This window comes from Parasteatoda tepidariorum, chromosome 2 (genome assembly GCF_982258835.1).
Source record: "Parasteatoda tepidariorum strain Cologne lab strain chromosome 2, Ptep-v5.0, whole genome shotgun sequence".
In the NCBI taxonomy this organism is placed as follows: domain Eukaryota; kingdom Metazoa; phylum Arthropoda; class Arachnida; order Araneae; family Theridiidae; genus Parasteatoda; species Parasteatoda tepidariorum.
Window position 1 is genome coordinate 110,227,631 of NC_141756.1, and position 19,001 is coordinate 110,246,631.

Here is a 19,001-nt window from a genome sequence, read left to right on the forward strand (position 1 = left end):
AAAAGGTGAATAAAATCGGTCGTGCAGTTTTTGAGTAATGGAATAATCAGATTACTTTAATATATTCTCAGGATATGGCAAAATAATTAATATTAACGTAAAGATATTCAAATTTTTGACCGCTCTCTGGTTCAAACTATTGAGACATTCTTTTTTTCAGATTGCTTCTATCCCCATACTTTTAGGATCAAAATTCTCAGAATGCATCCACAAAAAAAAGGTTCGTTTATACAAGAAAAGAGCTAACTTAACTTAAAATATCGTCTGCACTCATTAATTTGCAAATTTATGGTTAAACTTGCATATAAGGCTACGTTGCCTATAGTATAGGACGCATATATTGAACCGAATATTGCATAGAGCCACATTTAATAATTGCCTGCACAGTGGGGGGAATTGTTATTAACTATAAAGGGTCACATATTATATGGGCCATAATATAGGGCAACATATTATATATTATATAGATACATATTATATACTACATATTATATAGAGTTCCATATTATAATAGTTAATAATGTCGCAACAACTACGATGCTGTGGTATAATAACTTCAAAGGTATACAGTTTAAGGTTAAAATCACTTTGGCATCGGGCTAACCGTAAGAGGTTTTCATAGTTTGAGCTTCAATATCATGCAATAAACAGCAGTGTCTCATTGTTCACGATGTTGACGTAAAGTATCATCAGAGGTAAATGACACTTTTCGTGGTTTTCTTCCGGTTGTAAAGCAATTCCTGGTTAGTTCCATCAAAATGGCCTCTTAGAAGGTTACTTTGTTCCAATGCGTAATCCGAAAATTCCCTTATATTCAGGGTTGTGTTTTTCTTTCACAGCTGCGGGGAGTTGAACATTAATAGTTGTAAACCCGTAAATGGATCTAGATTTTAATTTATTATGTTTTTAACTATTTTAAAATATATTGACTAATATTGAAATGAGCTGTTTTAAAAACTATGAAATTTTGAGACAATAACTTAAAATTGGGAAGTTAGAATTAAAGCTATTAAAATCTCAATAAATATTACATTTTGAGTTCATATAATAATAGTGATAGCTGCATATACACTATTTGCACTTATGTAACTAATTGATGGTAATTATGTATTTATCACTAATTCATAAAATTTTTAAAGAACATAATTCCTTGTTCTGTAATTACCTCGTTCTGAAATTACGAGTAATTTTTTTAAGTCATACAAATTTAAACATTTTAATAAATTATCCTTCCTAAAATAGCCTAATAAAGATTGAATAACTTTACATCAGTTAATACGTGATAATTATTCAATAATAAATATTCAATAACCAATAAGCGATAACCATTAAACTTCTTTCAAATTTTGTTGTGGATTAAAAAAAATCATTGTTAAAAAAAACACCAATAAGAAAAAAAAACAATTATAAATTAATGCAAACTTATAAAATAAATGAAAAGAAAAAAACAAATAAGAAACAAAAAATGCAATATTACATACAGTAAAGAAAATTTAAACTTACTTGTTAAATCCTAACCATTACTTTTAATTTTATAAAAATATCAAGCTCTTGCAAACAGCTTAAAAAAACTAAAAGTAATAAACGCAGATTTAACATTTTCATACTAGCATTTATCGAAGTGAATGAGATTTACCCATACTCCACTGGGAGAGAAAATACTTCTCATCTATTTATTTTCTAAAAAAAAAATATTTCAATTCCGTTTTAGTTTTCCAGGGTTGCTATAATCTTATTAATGTAATTTCACATTTGCAATGTTCTCATCTAAAGTCGCCAATTTAAAATCCCCGGTTAATAAAACTTGAATTTGATGATGCTTACAATTTTTACATTTTGATTTTCTTAAAGAGTATTAAAATGTGTCGAAAATGCTTCGTTATTTTAAAAAATGCTGACAAAGAACAGATCTAGAAACGAAACATTTTATTTCCAATTTTAATTATATAGTCGAAAACATAATAATATATTTTATTAAAACAATTGATTTTGTATAGGTTTACGATTTTCGAAAGAGTTATTTTTTATCTCGAATTTTTAAACTGGTGTTTCTAGCAAAATAATATCAAAATTTCTTTTCAAATCTACTATCTCTGTCCAAATTATTCGAAGCACCATAAGTTTCGATGTAAAATCTTAATTATCAGGTGATACTGTACAGCTTTATTAGTTTTACGCGAATGAAACCGGTTTACACTTGTTTAAGTTAGTGTATCAATGGGTTAAATTAGACTATTTATAATAATATATTCGATGATTGAATAAGTTAGACGATAAAATATATAAATATAGAGTATTTATATCTGGTATTATATCAGTATATTATAATAATCAGACCCAATTATTAGGCCCACTGTAGTGTTTGATTAATTGCATGTTTTGCACGAGTTTATAGGCAATACTTTTATATTTACCTATACATAAAATGGGTTTTAATTCAGGAGATTTTTTATATACTTCCTATTTGTATTTATTTTTTTGCATTACAAAGTTACCAATTAATACATGAACGTAAACAAATGCAAACCGGTTTTAGTCACGTAAAAACAATAAAGCTGTATAGTATCATATGATAATTAAGATTTTACATAGAATTTTTAAGTGCGTCTGATAATTTGGACAGGGACTGTAGGTAAATTTCTTTTTGATCTAAAATTCTAAATTTCTTTGAAGTTTTCTTTCATAATCACTTTTTTACTACTTTTTAGTTAAATAAGATAACCTTACAGGCACGAAAACAAGTTAACTTGTTTCCGTGCCTGTAAGGTTAGAATATTAAGATCAAAAGTTCGTATACTTTCCGATTGACTAGAGAGCTTAAATGTCATTCAGAGCACCTTACTTCATCCTAATTTGATTCGTTTCCTGTCTATATTTCATGACTAAAATGAGTTTATTGTCAATAAAATTTCCTCCATTTTCCGACTAACTAAGATGCTCGGATGTTCTCTAAAACTTTATGCAGAATGAGGGAGAATACAAGACGTTTCACAAAATAATCTGGTTTTCAAAATATAGTTTGGTCTGGAGAACGGGCGAGAAAGTTTAAACTCTTTAATGTTAATTTAACTTTTTGAGTATTTTGTCATATCTCACGAACTATTTAAACGAACGGTCATTTTTTTCACACAATACTAAAATTCTTTTAACCAATTACAGTTAAAAACTACACATAATTATTCACCAGTATTTCGCATTAATTATTATTTTATTTAATAATAGTAAAAAAAAACTTCACATTGTAAAGTTAAAAACTTTTACATAATTTCTGAAATATGTCATTTTAAATGGCAAAATTCAAAAATATTGAACAAAATCGGTCGAAAACATTTTGAGCTGAGCTACTGAAATTACACAGAAGTTCCGTGAGTTGGGACATTTTTTTAACCTTTAATGGTTTTTGAAACCTTTTATAGATTTGTATCCAACCAATAATACCTTATTTGTTTAATATTAATGTTTTTTATGGAATTTGTCAAAAATTGTAATAAAAAAGAAATAACAAATTAAAAAATATATATTTTTCTAATAACAATACATTTAACAAATTTCTAAGAAAATTATAAAATTACAAATGTTTGCATCAGTATTTCTCGTTGAAGTTTGAGATTCAGTTGTTGTAATAAATAATATCGGATTTTAAAAGCTATGCGCGCAAATCAATAGTAATAACTGCATAAAAAATAGAACAAAAATTTCTTCAGAAAATAAAACCAAATTTTTTACATTATTATTCTTTATTTTTCATTACTCGCAAATGAGGAAAAAAACCACAAGCTTCTTTTTACCACTACGATGTGCGAGAAAGGCATTTTCTGAATCTGGAGAAAAGATAAAATCTTTCAAAAATTTCTGCAGAAAATAAAACCAAATTTTTTACATTATTATTCTTTATTTTTCATTACTCGCAAATGAGAAAAGAAAAAAAAACAAGCTTTTTTTTACCACTACGATGAGCGAGAAAGGCATTTTCTGAATCTTGAGAAAAGATAAAATCTTTCAAAAATTTCTGCAGAAAAGAAAACCAATTTTCTTTATTTATCAAAGGAAAAATCCATCTATAAGAACTTTGTAACGTTCTGCGACAATGTCGTCCTGTCGCTACGGGGGCAAGAATTATTATAAAACACAAAATGAGAAAGTATTTTTTCATGTTTTAACTCAAAAGCTGACATCAAATGAATTATCAAATGTGCTGGAAGAATTTCTGTGAAAGAAAAGCATTGTTTTTCGTTTAGACTGTTTACGAATTTTTATGAGTCATTGAAATAGATACCGTCTCGTAACTTAAAACAGAAAAAAGAGGGGGGTGTACAAAGAAAAGAAAATACTGAATTTAATAATACTTAAAAAAATTTCCAATTTCATAATGAATGTATTTTTTAACACATTATTCACAATATTTGTGTATTAATCATAACTCCTTAATTTTAAATATTTATTTTTATTATTATATGCTCAAAGATTATCTTTTTAGTAGTCAGCATTTAAAGATTTTGTTACTTAGTGATAATGAAGTATAAAAAAGTGTAATTTAAGTAATGTAATTTAAATGATAGCTCAATTAATAAACTATTGCTATTAAACAATATGTAACTATGAAAGTGCCTTTATATGCTTTGTTTTATTTGACAGCAAAAGTTAAAAGTTGAAATTAAAAAACGATAGTGAAACGATGACCACTATTGAGAAATGTTTTCGAACTTTAAAATGCTATTTTTTAATACTGTAAGAAAATGTATGAATACTATATTTTTGAACAGAAATAATTTGTTAGCAGAGTAAAGTTTGATAGCTATTATCAGTCGAACATTCGGCTTATTTTTTACAGAAAATATAAACAACAAAGTTTTCATATCCTTTAGTTGTGATTTTCGAGAACTAATTGCGGCGTGACGTCATGAGGTGGGGAATCTTAGCTTCAGCTTTGAGTAAAGAATGGACCTTATTTTCTCTTTAGCCCTACTAAAATCCTGTCTTGCAGTTTATTACAGTTCTTTTTTAAAACCATAATTGAGCTTATTTTATTCAATCTCATCTTATACGACGAAAACTACTAAACCTAACATACACAGCAAAAACGCAATCGCTGCAAATTCAACTACTTGCATAAATCTTAATTTTAAAGACTTATTGATGAAACAATGAAAAAATTTTATTCACGTGAAATATTTCTGAATTAATTTATAATTTTTGTAGCATATTTACACATGTTTATGAACGTTTTTTATAAGTCGTGGTTCCGCCAAAAGAAATTAGAAACCACTGCTGTATATTTCGTTTTTTCTTTGTGGCATGTTTTAATAGTTTTTGTTACTTTTCAATTGGACAAGGTCCTTTTAAGTCGCCGTATTGTTGTATAATAATACAAAGTATTATTGTCCTTACGCCAAACGCTCGGAAGCTATTTGGTATAAGAAGTTCGATTCCCCCCTTGAAGGTGGCCTGTAATACAACTCTATAATTTATGCTGTTTGATTTATTTGGTTGTTAATCTCGAACTAAAGCTGCACTAATAACTTTTTATTACCGACGTTGAACAGCCGACCCAATTTTAGGTTTACGACTACTTATGCTCACCTCCGCAGCCTAGTAAATTTGAATCAATTCAAAAGACAAGGAAACTCTTGGATCAGTACTCCCAGACGTATGATTTGTTACGGGAACATGGAGGACTTTAGGACTCGACAGATTTAACGTGCACCTGTCACCATTTACTACACGGAGAGTCTTCGGCATGCGGGGCAACCATGCTATCCAGGCTCTACACTAATGACTTAATGATCTGGTGCAAATGCTTGAACACACTATACTATCACTCTATTTAGATGGGACAACAGATGGTGATAGAAATTATCCCCGATCACTTCACAATGCTCCCAGACCGTGGGTGAATTTTTTCTGACTTTGAAATTGCTGCGATTTTCATAAACATTACATAAGATTCCGTTATATACCCGTTACATTAGACTCGATTTCAAACAATTAAACCAGACAGCTGTTCTGTACTATGTATCGAACCGCGCTCCTGGGTGTTGTGAATGAAGCCTCTACTCTCCACATCAACAGGGAAGTATCTATTCCTTAATTTGACCAAGAATTATAAGTCAATCGAATAATAAGTCAATCGAATAATAAGTCAATCAAAGAATGAGGAAAATTATGTAAAAGATTATTAAAGTATGGGTGTACTGAGTCCTAAAATTTTGATATGTAAGAGTACTGTATACCATTTCATAGTACTAGTACTTTCATTCATTTCGTACTAGAGCTGCACGATGAGCTATAAGCGATGGACTGGGAAACATCCCTGAGGGTGATCCGAAGACAACATGCATACGTCACATCCCGTTTTACAGGACGAACATATTTACACAATATCTATAGATCGTAATTTTGACCTGAACAACAGCACGATCGAACTCTGTTCTAGTTACCACACAGGTATTTATTTGTTATGGCAACTTGGACGACTTTGTGACCCAAATAGATTTAGAGAGCACCAGTCACTCTTTTGTACGCGGAGAGTCTTCAGCAGGTGGAGATCGGACTCACCACTTCTCGGACATGGGCCTAACGCCTCACCAACCAGGCTATCCTGGCCCCGTTGAAAATTACATCTTTTTCCAGGTCGGTTCCTGGTACCCGGCAAAAAATTTATTTTTTGTTAAAACTCGGATTTATGACCCGATAGGGTATTAAAATAATATAAAATCTTATAATTTTCTATAGAAAAAATATTTTGCAAGGTATAGTTCGAAAGAAATTTACAACTCACCTACATAAATATGAACGTCTATTTAGTTTTAGTTTTATTTTAAAACTAAATTTTAAAAAATGAATCTAAGAAAAATTATGATGAATGTTTGGATTTATAATGATTGACGCGAAACTTAGTTGAAGTTGTGACATCTGCTAATTGGGAACTTTATACTTAATTCATTTTTCATGTTACTTAACTTTTCCATAGCATTCAATAACGTAGCGTCTGTTAAATGAAGGATATTTTTAAAAGAGTTCAATAAAAAGACAGTATATTGAATGAAAAGTATTTTAAATATCAGGATTTAACTTTTAATCACCCGATGACTATAAATGTAATTATCGTGTCATGAGATATACTTTAGTACAATCAAGGGCGGATTCAGAAATTTTTCCTAGGGGGGGGGGGGTCAAAGACTCAGATTCCCCCCCCACACACACAATTAATTTGTTTCATAAAAAGGAGAAAAAAATTATATTTTTTTTGAAAAAAAAAAGCTGGGTGTATTAATGCTAGTCTTCTCATTTATTTTTTTAATAATGAACAATAGAACAATACATAAATAATTCAACTATTCAAAATCTTTTAATAATAAGTGTAATGCGTTTTTTAGAAGCTTTGGCACATCTGTCAATGATTTTTTTTTAACATCCAAATCAATTTCTCGATGAATGTTTAATATTGCGAGTCCATTTATAATTAATATTTTTTGTAATTTTTAAAATATTTTATTTCTTTTGTAAAATATTAAAAAAAATTATTATTTTTATTTTATTTTTCTCCAATTTTTTTTTAGGGGGAGGGGGTCATGACCACTATGACCCCCCCCCCCCGCTGGATTCGCCACTGAGTACAATTTCTTAAATTTTTATGTACTTTGTGAGCTTATCATATTACCGATGCTGAACAGAAGATTCATATATCGGTTTTGTTCTCCCTAATGTTATGATTCTGCCTCAGAATCCAATTAATTTTGAAAATTCAAAAGATATTTTATGTGCTAGTTCACGCAACGAGGTGCAAATTTTCTTTCTTGAAATGACATTAACGTGTATTTGTGATATACGGAGACGAAAACTATGAAACATTCTCATGGTTAGCCCTGCAATTGGAGAACTTTAACCAGATTTGTTGGAAATTTAATTTATTGAGCTAATGGTTAAAAGAGATATGTTTTAATAAAAATACAGATTTAACTTACTGATGACTAATTATAAAACACAACATGCTATTCAGAATACTTAGTGCAAAGTAGTAGTCAGTCACCATTTTTGTTATTCAGTAACATTAAAATTTTTAATTACAGTAAGATAAGATGCACATAAGAGTCTCTAAAGTTATATTTACAATACAATATAAGGTTTAAATCATTAATTTAAAATACATTTATACACTAATTCTTAAAAAAAATTTTAATGTAAATCGAACATCCGCGTAGCATAGAACACTGAGAGAATTTTAGTTACTAAACTAGGCTTAACAGAAAGAAGTTTACATTATGAAATCAGTTAATACAGAACTCAGATATTTTAAAATTAAAGATAATTATCCTTATTATGCAATTAAAAACATACATACATATTTAGAATCGACTTTCTGCTTCAATTGCAGCGTTGTAAATTAAATTGATTTCTTGAAATCTTATTCCAAACTATAAATAAACTGCTAGCGCTATTCTACTTGGCGTTTCTTGATATTTAAAGCTCGCCAAGCGCCGATTTAGGTGTTTTCGAAAGAGAAATTCGTTCTCGTACGTAGTGAAAGTTTGCTCTAAGATTTTTAAATTTAAATTGCATATTTTATATCGTACATGAATGCTTGATTTGATGTTAACCCGGAATAAAGTGTTCCTTTGCACATTTTTTTGGGTTGTGCAACATTTTATTTGGAGAGATATTACACCGCAGTTTTCACAAAGTACTCTGTCAAAAAGTTGGTGTTTATTTGTCCCCAGTTTTAGTGCTGAGGTATTCTAAAAATTGTAACATTTAGTCACATTTTTTATTCCCTTTTTCATTGATACATTTTTATTTATTTATTTATTCAATATGTGAGTGTTTCTTTACAGACAATACATATCTTCTTTTCATGTGAAATTAGAATAAATTTATGGTTTCATTGAAAAAACATTTGGTTTAAAAACAAGAAAGTTTTTGGTAATATATTCGCTCTAAATTCTTTCAAACCATTTTTATTTCGTCAAAGTTATGTAATAGTTTGCACGATAACTACAATTTTCTTACTTAAAAATATATTTAATTTACCTCAGCACAAAAAATAGTGGCAACTGAAAATCACAATATTTTACAATGTACAAGCACAAATAATAATAACATATTGTATTTATTCGTATGGTGAAAGCAAATTACTGGGAGACTAACACAAATATATCGGGTTTTTTTCAGTTAGCTTTAAATTTTATTCATAATAATTATATTAACTTCAAACAAGCATTTATAATTTTGTATTTATTTAATTATCATATTAATAAAGTTCAAATCGTTTTCAGCATTAAATTTGTGAATTTAAATATCCTTCTCATAAGCAGATTCCTTTCTTAAGCTTGTATCTCTGTCTCAACAAGCATCTCTGATCGAGCGGTATCACTCACCAAATGATCGGTAGCATAGAAGTAGCAGGTTCGAATCCCACCGTAACCCTGGCTGTATCTTCTTGCTGATCTTTCCTGAATTGTACCATCTGTTTTTCTACTTGACAAAGGTTTATAAACTGTTTTTATACACTTGAGAACACAAGCTTGTATGTATGTGTGTCAATAAATAAATAAAATAAATCTCTGTCCCAAAGGTTTCCACGTTATCATGGTTTACCTGATTTAAATTTCTGCTCAAGAGTAAAGTATGTCCTGCATAAAGCAGTTACTTCAGCTAGATTATTAAGAAACTGATGGAATACTTGACTTTTCAAAACTACAGTTCATTTTATCAATCGTTTTAAGGTAATAGTAATTCGGAATATGGTTGTGTCAAATAAATACGAGCGTTACAAGGCACTGCATATCCGATAAAATTGGCTGTGTTCGGGTACACAGTCTTGACACTTCCTGGGTCTTCAGACTAAAAAGCAAGGTCCGGGTACCTGGTACCGGGTAAAAAATTCCCTTTGCTAGGTTCGGGTAATAAATAATGGATACTAAAAATCTGGCTGATTACCGAGTAGGTAGGTAGGTACTTTATTTACGTCGCGCTACATCTGCACAATGGGCTATTTGCGACGGTCTGGAAAACATCCCTGAGGATGTTTCGAAGTCATGCCATCGCACTTATGTACCGAGTAATTAACATTATAAGATATATACGGAATTTTGCCTAAAATCTGATTGGAAAAAATTATTTCGTCAACGCAAGCGTGCTTCCTAAAATTAAAGGGACAAAATTCATTTTTTAATTTTTGCATGGAAAATACTAAAGCATTTTTACCAATGCGTGAATAGTAAATTGATTTTAAAAAATTTAATGTATAATATAAGTGAGAAATGAATTGTAAATATCATTTTCCCAAGTATTAATATTTAATTTCTGAATCATGTTAATATGGATACAGAGCCGGATTATACCTTTCGTAGACCCTAGGCACAGAGCCGGATTATACCTTTAGTGGGCCCTAGGCATAGCCATTTTAGGGCCCTCCCCTCCTTCCCCCACTCCTCTCCTCTTTTCAAAATATATGCTAAAATTTTCCTGCATATTTTTTTTTACATTTTTATTAATATGGATTTTAATTTACAAATTTGCTTATCGAACTTTATCTGCAATACCGACATACTACCGATATTGCAGTTGATATCGATAATACCATTATGATTAGTTCGATCGATAACAATGTTGAAGATAAACTTGTGAATACTTTTCCTAACGTTCACATTGCATTAAGTATATATTTGTCGATTCTCGGATCAAATGCAGAAGGAGAAAGATCTTTCTCCAGATTAAAATTGATAAAAAATTATTTGCGTTCAACAATGATCGTTTGGCATCGCTCGCACTTATGTCTATTAAATACGACATTTTGCGTAGTTTTGGAATTCGACAGCTAATACGAGATTTCGTTGAATCCCAAAATCGCGAAAAAGTAATATATTAGATCATAAGATTCTGCAAAATAATTTATTACCGAAAAATATTATATTTTTATATGTATCTTCATAATTTTGTGCGAAATACACTTGTTGTTTTTAAAGCTAAATTATTTTTGTCAAAAAATTTTTTTCTCCCAAGTTTTTCGTAGGCCCCTGAATTTCGTAGGCCCTAGGCACGTGCCTAGTGTGCCTATAGGTTAATCCGGCCCTGTATGGATACTTTGCTACTAAATTGAAGAAAGAAAAACAGATGATAGAATATTTTAATTGCACTCAGTGTTTACACTTAATATCTCAGTGTTTCAAGAAAACTTATTACCTTAGTTAGTTTTTATTCCGCTTCTATTTAAAAGCATTCTCCCAAAACAAAACGAAAATACTCTTTCCTATGCTTTGAGTATTTTAATCGCAATGTAATATGATCAAATGTAATATGAGGTAGTTTGTTAAAGTCTGAGTTGACCTACATTTAAAGGGTTCTACTCTATATTTCCCTATCACGCATTTCCTTGTTTAGTTAACAGTAATAATATTAATAGCTGCATTTAAGGATTGGACAAACAACCTATTAATTTTTTTTAAATTTTTGGTATGAGATAGACCTTAGATTTTAATTTCAAGTTAAAGAATGAACTTCAAAAATTCCAAAAACTCCAAAATAAGCAACAAATTATTTATAGAACACTTGGAAAAAAAATTGTCCTAAGTCACTCGAGATGGTAGGTGGCGCTAAAATCACCAATAATGCAAATATTATATGAGGCAGTTTTTTAAGTCTGCGTAGTCCTATACTTACAGGGATTTACTCTCAATTTTACTATCACGCATTTCCTTGTTTAGTTAACAATTTTAATTATAGTAATAATATTAATTGGCTTAGTAAACTTTTTGAACAAGTAAAAAAAATTAATACTAATAAATTTCGAGTTTTAACTGAATGAAACTTGTTTGTCGATAAAACCCATGTAAAATCTACGAGGAATTTTCATTTAATCTCTTTCCTATAAATTTTTTATCTTAGCGGATCACAGACTGCTAACCACATGTCTTAACCCTCCAAACACAGCGGTCAGTCACGGGTATTATTATTCAAGTATTAATCCGTTATTTAGCTTTATAACAGAATAATGTGGGGAAGGGGGAGAAAAATAGAGTTGCATATCTACTTACACATTTTAGTATCTAGTTTACAGAAAAAATAATAATGTGTATCCAAAATCGCTGTATTTGAGTATTTACACGCTTTCATACAAGAGACAGACGGAATATTTCTGAATGTGGACGATTTTTATGGTGGATTAGTAACTAATTAATTATGTTACCGGCAACTGAAACGACAGCGAGCAATGCAGATTATCTGTAGATTTTTTTTCTCCCAAATAATAATACTAAACTAATAGCAAGGCAGAGTTGATTTTTTTAAAGCATATAACATTGCCGAATGAAATAGAAGTCAAGTAAAAAATAATTTTCTTTTAATCTCATTTATAAACAATAAAGAATCATCTCTCTAGTTTTTGAAATCTGACCCCCAGAACAATTTCTCAGACAGTTTCAGTCTGCTTGCACTGCCACGATAACGAAGTTGCAAAAACTGAAGTATGAGGGGGAAAAAATTTAAGAACTCTGATACAATTTTATTCTATAAAATATATACATGAGAGCTGAAATACATTTCAAAAAATGGGAGAAAAAATATTTTTTTTAAATATTTAAATTTTTTTGAAAATTTTAAAATGCTATTCCTCTTTCAGTTTTGAATCTCAGATAATCTGGTTTGATAATTTTATTAGATTATATATTTAAAATAAGCTGATTTGAAATTTAATTGCCCTAACTAAGGACTTCTTTATATTTTTTTTTTTTTTGTATTGCTAAGTAAGTTTCAAATAGATTTGAAATAAGCATAAATTACGTAGATTTTCTTTTATCTACACTATATTTTCTAGGGCAACTTTCGTTATATGTGTGTTTGGAAGAGACAACAGAGACATCTTTGAAACATTTATTGAATAAATCTTTAACATTTTATATCAATTTCTTTTCCATTTAGTTATTTAGATGTTTTAAATATGGTTAAATTTTGTCTTTCTTTTACGCATTATGTAGGTTTCCTTTATATTAAAGAACCCCGTATATAAAAGAGAATTTTTTTTTTCGGGAAATTTCAAATAATGCTTAAAAACTGGAAAAATTTCGGAAAATTAGTTTATTTATATTATATTATTTTTTTCAACTCCTTTTACAATATTTTCACGATAGTTTAACAGGCGAAATAAGTTGTTCTAAGTATAAAATCAAGGGTGTCTCTTTGTGAACGAAAGCATAATGGAATAAAAAATAAAATAAAATAAAATGGCGGGAAATAGGATCAAATTTCAAGCCCACCTACTTCCCTTTAATATTAAGCTATAATTCGGACCGAAATTAGTCCTCTATGAGCCGAACCCCTCAACCAAAGCAACTTTTTATAGACCAGTAAGGGGGGCCGCTATGACCCCTTAAGTCTTTTGTTTTGCAAACCGGGAGAGGGTACTTAACGCTATGTTGTAGCGCGATCGTCGTATAAGCGTGGTACAACGGCTGAGACCATGTGCTAGTGACTTACGCATGGAAGGAGGGGGCGTGGGTTCGAACCCCAGCTGTGGTCAATTTTTAAATTTTTTTATTTTTTTCTTCTTTTGTTTATTTTACATTATATTACTTAATTATTGTGTTTTTCGATATATTAAAGAATCCCATATATAAAAGAGAATTTTTTTTATTCGGGAAATTTCGAATAATGCTTAAAAACTGGAAAAGTTCCGGAAAACTGGTTTCTTTATTTTATATTATTTTTTTAAACTCCTCTTACAATATTTTCACGATAGTTTAAGAGGCGAAATATGTTGTTCTAAGTATAAAATCAAGGGTGTCTCTTTGTGAAAGAAAGCATAATGGAATAAAAAATAAAATAAAATAAAAAAGCGGTAAAAAGGATCAAATTTCAGGCCCGCCTATTTCCCATCAATATTAAGCTATAATTTTAAAACTAGGACTGAAATTAGTCCTCTATCAGCCAACCCCTCTACCAAAGCAACTTTTTATAGACCAGTAAGGGGGGCCGCTATGACCCCTTAAGTCTTTTGTTGAGAAAGCCGTGAGAGATTTCTTGAAGCTATATTGTAGTGCTATCCTCATATAAGCTTGGTCCAACGTCAGAGACCATGTGCTAGTGACTTACGCATAGAGAGAGGGGGCGTGGGTTCAAACTCCAGCAGTGGTCAATTTTTATTTATTTTTTTTTTTTTCTTCTTTTGTTTCTTTTACATTATATTATTTACTTAATGTGTTTTTCGATATATTAAAGAATCCCATATATAAAGGAGAATTTTTTCATTCGGAAAATTTCAAATAATGCTTAAAAACTGGAAAAATTCCGGAAAACTAGTTTATTTATATTATATCATTTCTTTAAATTCCTCTTGCAATATTTTCACGATAGTTTAAGAGGCGAAATATGTTGTTCTAAGTATAAAATCAAAGGTGTCTCTTTGAGAAAGAAAGCAATAATGGAATAAAAAATAAAATAAAATAAAATGGCGATGAAAAAGGATCAAATTTCAAGCCGGCCAACTTCCCTTTAATATTAAGCTATAATTTTCAAACTCAGAACGAAATTAGTCCTCCATGAGCCCAGCCTCTCAGCCAAAGCAAATTTTTATGGACCACCTAGGAGAGCCGCAATGACCCGTTAAGTCTTTTGTTTAGAAAGGGAAATTTCAAATAATGCTTAAAAACTGGAAAATTCCGGAAAATGTGTTTATTTATATTATATTATTTTTTTAAACTCCTTTTACAATATTTTCACGACAGTTTAAACAAAACCTATAGAAAACAATGAATGCATTGAAATACGTTTTTAAAAAATGCTAGTTTCATTCGAAGCAATTTATTTTTAAAGCGAGATGCTGCGCGCCGTGACGTCACTGATTGAAATCAGAAGCTCGGAGCGGCACGAGTCTCTTCAAAGGAGTGACCTAGCCTTTCTATTGTCTCTTTAGCCCTGCTTGCACTAGGCAAATCTGCCATCACATGGTTTTTACTTTTAGAAACTACCTTAAGACATTTAGAAAAAAAAAATTTATTATTCTGATCGTCCGTTACAACAACTGATCGTCCGTTAATTACACAAAAACTGACTCGAATATTGTCTAAAGCAGCCTCAAATACCTGTATGCAAATAAAGAACATGATAAAGATTAACAGTTGATTCCGAAATTTGATGATTGTTTGGAATTAGGATAATATTTTTGTTCTGAAGTTAAGTTCGAGTGTTTAAGTCTGCCACCAACACGAAGTATATGCATTTCATCTATAAACGGAGATTAATTTAACAAATTGTAAGAAGATGGTAAATCGCTGTCCTTTTTCAAAACACTTAATTTCTTTCGTAAAATACAGTGACAGAACATTATTCACTAAATAAATTCAAGTGCAGTGAAATTGTCATTTTTATGATATGGGGTTCTTGCCTTTCCCTTGAAAAGCAAACACCATGCAATGATTCTTTGCAATTGCGAAAACGAACACTTATCAATGATAGGGAGTATCTTAGTATTTTGTACTACAAAAAACGCAACATCATTTTGGTGATCTTTCAGCTCTTTTTTTTTGTATAATTCACTGTTCGACATGATGTTGAATTCACTAGGTATATATGTTCTCGCTAATACAACTATTAGTGTTTACAACTTTTAGTGTTCAACGTAGTAACCTCGTAATTTTGAGCTACACTCAGAAGACGAGGAAACTCCTGGATTAAACATTGGGAACGACTAACCATCGCGGTAGACTTTTTGATAGAATTTACCAGCCTTTGCGTAAATAAAGAATAAAAGCACGAAAACCTCTCAAATCAATTTAATCTGATTTCTTTCACTTCTTTTCATCACTTTTTAATACTCTTTACTGATATAGTAACAAAATCTTTTGTATGTATTTTACTTGAGCCATTTTACCGTAGTTAACAAGATGCACACATTTAGTCTATTCACTTTACTGATTATAAAATATGAAGTAAATAACATTATGTATGAAATGAGTCCAGCTACATGTTTTTATAGTAAATGTACACATTTAGTCTATTCACTTTACAAAGAAGTTCGGATTATAAAATATGAAATAAATAACATTATGTATGAAATGCATAAATGTCGACTCCGGAGGTACGCACACGACTCACTCCGTAACTCCCTTTAATATTAACTTAAAAATTTCAAACTCTGCAAGAAAATAGAGTTTTATATACCGAACAATTGAATCCAAGGGAATTTTTATACACTAATTAGGGGACACATAAAGGGCAAAAATAGATTTTGTTAATTAACCTGAAGGAAGTTCTTTAAGCTGTATATTCGTGCAAGCAACGTGTGAGTCGTGGTTTGGTTGTTAACGCTAAGGGTAAAGAAATTTGTTGACTCGGAGGTCAGGGGTTCGGACCTGGTCACGGATTAATGTTTAATTTTTTTTTCTATTTACTTTATTTTATATTTTAAAATTTATTTTTCGATATTTCAACGTGATTCAAGTGTTATATATATATAAAAATAATTATTTTTCTTTGGGAAAGAGGGAATAATAGCTGAAAAACAGATAAATTTCAATTCCGGAGCTAGGCACACGACTCACTCCGTAACTCCCTGTAATATTAACTTATAATTTTCAAACTCTGCCAGAAATTAGAGTTTTATACGGAAAACAATCGTACAAAAGGGAATTTTTATAAACTAGTTAGGGGGCACATAAAGGGCCAAAATAGATTTTGTTAATTTACCGGAAGGAAGTTCTTTAAGCTATATATTCGTCCAAGCAACATGTGAGTCGTGGTGTGGTTGTTAACGCTAAGGGTAAAGAAGTTTGTTGACTCGGTGGTCAGGGGTTCGGTCCTGGTCACGGTTTAATTTTTAAATTTTTTTTCTATTCACTTTATTTTATTTTTTAAAATTTATTTCTTTGATATTTCAACGTGATTAAAGTGCTATATTTAAAAAATAATTATTTTTCTTTAGGAAAGAGGGAATAATAGCTGAAAAACAGATAAATTTCAACCCCGGAGCTAGGCACACGACTCACTCCGTAACTCCCTTCAATATTAACTTATAATTTTCAAACTCTGACAGAAATTAGAGTTTTGTACCCCAAACAATCGTACTAAAGGGAATTTTTATACCATAATTAGGGGGCACATAAAGGGCCAAAATAGATTTTGTTAATTTACCGGAAGGAAGTTCTTTAAGCTATATATTCGTCCAAGCAACGTGTGAGTCGTGTAGTGGTTGTTAAAGCTAAGGGAAAAGAAGTTTGTTGACTCGGTGGTCAGGGGTTCGGTCCTGGTCACGGTTTAATTTTTAAATTTTTTTTCTATTCACTTTATTTTATTTTTTAAAATTTATTTCTTTGATATTTCAACGTGATTAAAGTGTTATATTTAAAAAATAATTATTTTTCTTTAGGAAAGAGGGAATAATAGCCGAAAAACAGATAAATTTCAACTCCGGAGCTAGGCACACAACTCACTCCGTAACTCCCTTTAATATTAACTTATAATTTTCAAACTCTGCCAGAAATTAGAGTTTTGTACCCCAAACAATCGTACTAGAGGGAATTTTTATAAACTAATTAGGGGGCACATAAAGGGCCAAAATAGATTTTGTTAATTTACCGGAAGAAAGTTCTTTAAGCTATATATTCGGTCAAGCAACATGTGAGTCGTGGTGTGGTTGTTAACGCTAAGGGTAAAGAAGTTTGTTGACTCGGTGGTCAGGGGTTCGGTCCTGGTCACGGTTTAATTTTTAAATTTTTTTTCTATTAACTTTATTTTATTTTTTAAAATTTATTTCTTTGATATTTCAACGTGATTAAAGTGTTATATTTAAAAAATAATTATTTTTTTGGGAAAGAGGGAATAATAGCTGAAAAACAGATAAATTTCAACTCCGGAGCGAGGCACACGACTCACTCCGTAACTTCCTTTAATATTAACTTATAATTTTCAAACTCTGCCAGAAATTAGAGTTTTATACCCAAAACAATCGTACAAAAGGGAATTTTTATAAACTAATTAGCGGGCACATAAAGGGCCAAACTAGATTTTGTTAATTAACCGGAAGAAAGTTCTTTAAGCTATATATTCGGCCAAGCAACGTGTGAGTCGTGGTGTGGTTGTTAACGGTAAGGGTAAAGAAGTTTGTTGACTCGGTGGTCAGGGGTTCGGTCCTGGTCACGGTTTAATTTTTAAATTTTTTTTCTATTCACTTTATTTTATTTTTTAAAATTTATTTCTTTGATATTTCAACGTGATTAAAGTGTTATATTTAAAAAATAATTATTTTTCTTTAGGAAAGAGGGAATAATAGCTGAAAAACAGATAAATTTCAACTCCGGAGCGAGGCACACGACTCACTCCATAACTTCCTTTAATATTAACTTATAATTTTCAAACTCTGCCAGAAATTAGAGTTTTATACGCAAAACAATCGTACAAAAGGGAATTTTTATAAACTAGTTAGGGGGCACATAAAGGGCCAAAATAGATTTTGTTAATTTACCGGAAGGAAGTTCTTTTAGCTATATATTCGTCCAAGCAACATGTGAGTCGTGGTGTGGTTGTTAACGCTAAGGGTAAAGAAGTTTGTTGACTCGGTGGTCAGGGGTTCGGTCCTGGTCACGGATTAAATTTAAAAAATTTTTTCTATTTACTTTAACTTATTTTTGAAAATTTATTTTTTTGATATTTCAGCGTGCTTAAAGTGTTATACTTATAAAAATAATTATTTTTCATTGGGAAAGAGGGAATAATAGCTGAAAAACAGATAAATTTCAACTCCGGCACTAGGCACACGACTCACTCCGTAACTCCCTTTAATATTAACTTATAATTTTCAAACTCTGCCAGAAATTAGAGTTTTGTACCCCAAACAATCGTACTAAAGGGAATTTTTATAAACTAATTAGGGGGCACATAAAGGGCCAAAATAGATTTTGTTAATTTACCGGAAGGAAGTTCTTTTAGCTATATATTCGTCCAAGCAACATGTGAGTCGTGGTGTGGTTGTTAACGCTAAGGGTAAAGAAGTTTGTTGACTCGGTGGTCAGGGG